Genomic DNA, 5,023 nt, shown 5'->3' on the forward strand with positions numbered 1-5,023 from the left:
TCAAAGAGATTTTTTTTTGTAAGCTACTTAATATAACAAGCGCAATTTACAAAAACTTGCATTGATATTTTGAAATTTTGTTGCTGACGGTCGCCCGCATTGTATTTCATAAGAAATTCATACTTACATATATGAAAAAGAGTGCAAAAATGCTTAACAAACAAAAAAAATCTCAAAAATCAAGGCGATTTTTTAACCAAAATTTAGCTCGAAAAGCATTACGATTATTAGAAGAAAATCAACACGTGGTAATTTGTTTGAGTTACTGTATGTATGTAAGTTTGAGCTGCATGTTTGTTGTTTCATCAAGAAGCTTTGCTTTCACGCAGCTTTTAACAGTGTGCAACAAAATTTTTCGAACCAACTTCTGATTTTTAAAGCGAAAGGTGCCTAGAAAAATTTTGTAGAAAATTTGGAACACCTTTCTAGAATTTTCTCTTTACTAGGCTATTTGAAAAAAGTCGGATCATTTACACTGGATACAGCTAAATCACTTTAGCATTCGTTTAGTCAGGCAGTTCTAAGCCGAATATTTTCATTACACATTCATTACAATGTGTAATGTCATTTGCACTCATACATACATACATTTACATACATAAGTGTACGCAGACATTTTAGCAAGACAAAAATCTTAGTTTCTCGCCAATTTATTTCAGTTGAGTTCAGCAAAGTTTAACGTGAGTCAGATTGAATGACTTTCATTTAACCATAAACGTCATTAAACCAGCTTTTTTGGCCACAGTATGGCTAAAAGTTTCTAATTGTCAAGTTAAGTGTAACATATCGTATGGCTATTTTTTGTTGGGAAATTGGAATGCCTGGTTGGATATTGTACGCCGTGATATGTATGTTCAGGTATTTTGGCAAATAGTTTTACTTTGCTCAAATATGTTCAAAGTGAGGTTTAAATACTTAATGGAAAAGGGACCGAATTTATAGGAATTTTATATCTAGGCTTCAACCTTCTCAAACGATTTCCAGTAAGTAGATATTAAACCATCGAGTTTGACCCACATATTAGTAATGTTTATCGAGATAAGACTCACTGTTTGAGTATACATTTTGGGAGGTTTCTATATTTGCTGTATATGTACGTATGTATACTGCGACTAGCATCAGTTGGCCTTCACCATAATATTTTCGAAGACACATTTTTTTCTTCATAATCCGAGCTTAAGTATATGTTATCAGTCGAGCCACAGTTTCGAACAAACTAGTTTTGTCTAAGCGAAACTATTTCTACTTAGACTCTATAGTACAAACCGGTATGGCCTGGGTCAAAGTGATCTGGCTTATGTCCGCGCGCAGCCTAGACTTAACTGGTTTTTCCTATCGGGCATAGGCCAGACCTGTTTGTTCCAGGCTATACCGGTTTATCCAATACAGCGTAGGCAGTACTAGTTTAATCTATACAATATTAGTTTTTCTGAAATCAGGTTTCGCCAAACTTTCGTCTTCGCACAAAGACAACTAAAAATAGGCAGATTCAGTTGTGCATAAATTCGAAAAACGACTTCAGAAATTATGTTTTTGTTTTATTAAACGATACTTAACACTACTAAATACAATCTAAATAATACTCTCTTTACTTAGTGCAATAAAATATCAACCTCAAGAAGGCGTAAAAAGGCTCGCGATAAAAATATTAGTATAAAAAGTCAAAAAGCCACGACACTATGTCGACGATGTGCTGCCAAATGCGCCTAAACAACTCTGATGCCATTTCAATAACATTGGCCGTCGTCTCCGCTTTGGTATCCAATAAGGCTATATCAGCTGGAGTGGAACTTTGGGTGCTTGTGGCTGTAGTAACTATGGACTTTGAGACGAAAATAACATCGTCGGCTGCCTCCGCTTGGTTGTCGGTGGTTTTGTTGATTTTATTAGCATTGTTGTTGGCGTTAGAGTTATCACCACCAAAACGCCATAACTGGGATACACCTCTGGGCAATTTTCTCTTCAGGTGAAGGCTTACGTTCGCGAGTCATTATCCAAAGTAGTTCTGAAAGTGAAAAGTATTTGCATATCTGATTAAAAGTATCGTAATATTTAGAAAGAGTAGTTAATTTAGTAGAGTTATGAGCAAATAAAAAGCACTTAAACAAACATCGACAACTAAATGAAGCGGTGGCTAGCACTGCGCGCTACACGGTTAAAAATTTCGGTTTTAATTTTAAACTTTTTGGACTACATATATGACCAAACTAAATTCAGTTTCAAATACAAACCTTCCAAGTTTATAAAAAAGAGAGCACATATGTTGGGTTTAGAATTTAAACAATTCGGTTTAAATGTTAAACCCAAACATTTTCATAATTAAGAATAAAAAAAAACAATCTTAAATTTCATGCTCCGTCTGGTTGGTGCTTTCATATGTTGAGTTTGAATCAACACCACAATTCGCTGTGCAAACATATTCTATTTCGGTTAAGATTTTAAACCAAATTTTCTATATATGAAACCTAGAAACTAGAATTAAAACATTTTGGTTTGATTTTTAAACCACGAACTTTTTGGGCTAAAATTTAAACCAGAATATATTAAAAATTGCGTAAAACTATTGACTGGTTTAAAAAGTAGACTATAAAAGTTTAAAAAAAGGCAGTAGTCCCAGCGCGGTTTAAAAATTAAACCCAAATTTTTGACCGTGTACCATTATTCCGCAGGGCCTGAGTTCAAGCCCGGTTCAACCCAACAGCAAAAAATAAAAAACAAAAAAGTTTTTTCTTAACACCGGTCGCCCCTCGTCAGGCAATGTCAAACCTCCGAGTGTATTCTGCCACGAAAAACAGCTTCTCATAAAAATACAGTCGTCTTTTGTTCTAAAAATTAATGAACATTTAAAAAAATGTTTCCGAAAATTTTTATTATTTTTTTCAAAAGTAAACTCACTTATTTTGGAACGGCAAATTCGGATACAAAGCCCAGCCTTTTATCTTTGACAAAATTATTTTTTACACAATTAATTAGCGGAAAAAACGGCAAATTCATGGGTATATGCGGCATTTCTTTCATCATGTTGTTTCGCTTAGTTTATATACATTTATGTATGTACATTAGGGTGTTCCAAAAAAGTAAAGTCGGGATTTTAATGCTCTCACCCCCTAGGATTGTTCTATATCGAAAAAAATTAGCCACTTTTTTTATTTTAGAATCAAAACATATTTAGAGGTCGCTCAAAGCGCTCAAAGTTGTCCTAGTAATTTATATGGGAAAAACCAAGTTAGGGTAGAAATGGTATAGAATTCTTGAAAATCAAAACTTTTTGGACAGAACACTTTTTCTTTTTATTGAAGACACTTCAGATAACAATATCTAATGGTTTATTTAAGCATTTTCTATTACTAACTATTTTGTATAAGACCCCCAAAAACCTCAAAAAATTCAATAAAAAATCGTTAGCATTAAAAAAATAGTAAAATAAAGAATTGGGTATTATTACTGGTAGTCTTCTGAAGAGAAGTAGAGTTTTCCGATCGAAAAATTATGATTTTCAAGAATTTTATGTAATTTCTGCGAAAAGTAGTTTTTTCCCATATAAAATGCATGGAAAATTTTGGGCGCTTTGAGCGACCTCTAAATATTTTTTGATTTAAAAATAAAAAAACAGGTTTTAATTTTTTCGGTATATAAGAATCTTGATTAGAATGAGAGGATTAAAATTACGACTTTACTTTTTTCCATGCATTTTTTTTTACCACCCTAATGCCAATATATATTGGAAAAAGCTACCTTTAACATCATCCCAACCTCTATCCACTTTTTATAGCGTCCTCTTGAAAGAGTATTCTTAAGAACATCGCTTCTAAAAATTGTTGCAAGCATGGCATAACTTCTGAATTGATTTCATTCAAAAAGTTCAATTTGTATGCTTTGTACTGTACAAACAACCGAATGGCGTGCATGGACAGAAAAGGGAATGCGGAAGTGTTACCAAAAGCGACGGATCGCCGCGTTATCATCACTTTGTATCAATTACAATGGCACATACATATGGATATGTATGTATGTATACACATCAGTATGTAGATATGTGAGTCAGCTCAAATCATTCGTGTTTACGTACAGTGACGAGCAAAACTGTAACATGGTGTAACACTTTTTATTTCAGCCACCGCTATCTTTCCAACTTCTAACGACTTTCATACTTTTGTTGCATATTCTTATTGGTCAATCCAACAACAATAATAAAACCAGCAGGCAAAAATGTAAATTAAGGCCAATGTTACAGTTTTGCAATCACTCCCAGTTTTGCATTTTATAGTTATCTGTTACTTAGTTGGAAGTCAGATGACTTTTTTCTGTATTTTAATTTATTCAAGAAGTGATTACCAGTAAATAATATGGTTAATCAGGAAACATAAATGTAAATAATAGATTTACTGCGGAAACGCGGGATCGTAGGAAAAGTGGCAAAAAAATTATGGAGCTCGCCACGTGAAAATGTTAAGATTGGGAAAAAATATAGCCTAAAATCTTATTAAGGACAAAGGAAGTCTGCCAAAAAATATTACGGTCCGATATCTTGTGAACTTAGTAGCAAGCAGCGCTGCAGCCACTATTACAGAAGCGCTTAAGGTATTAAAATTGAATGCAAATCAGTAGACAGCGAGGCGAAGAATTGTCAAATTGACCGCAAAGGCATAATAAAAGAAGAAAAAACCATTTTGATCAAAATACATGTGCGAGAGTGGTAGCATTTTGCCGGATCGCTCGAAAACCGGACCGTTGCCTATTGGGATATGTTAGACCGTTCAGAATGCAATAAAAAACATATTTTTAAGTTTCAATTGAAGGTTATTTGGTCTGACAAGACTAAATTAATCGCTTTCAATCAGATGGCCGGGCATGGTATTCGATCAAATATTAAGCCCATGCGCATCATGTAGAGCAAACTGTGAATCACAGTGGTTGGTAAATAATAGTTTTGGGTTGTATTTAAAAAATATTGTTGTATCTGTTCATATTTCAACAAAATTTGCAAGATGTAGCCGAAAAATGAGAGTTTCTGCTGAAAAAT

At 33.7% G+C, this 5,023-nt stretch overlaps 1 pseudogene; it reads right to left on the minus strand.

Moving 5' to 3' along the window:
* Positions 1 to 1,974: 1,974 nt before the first annotated feature.
* The window catches only part of LOC118749789, a 13,575-nt pseudogene continuing 10,526 nt past the window's right edge, over positions 1,975 to 5,023 (minus strand).

Source organism: Rhagoletis pomonella, unplaced genomic scaffold (genome assembly GCF_013731165.1).
Source record: "Rhagoletis pomonella isolate Grant_MI unplaced genomic scaffold, Rhpom_1.0 Rhpom_scaffold_00049, whole genome shotgun sequence".
In the NCBI taxonomy this organism is placed as follows: Eukaryota; Metazoa; Arthropoda; class Insecta; order Diptera; family Tephritidae; genus Rhagoletis; species Rhagoletis pomonella.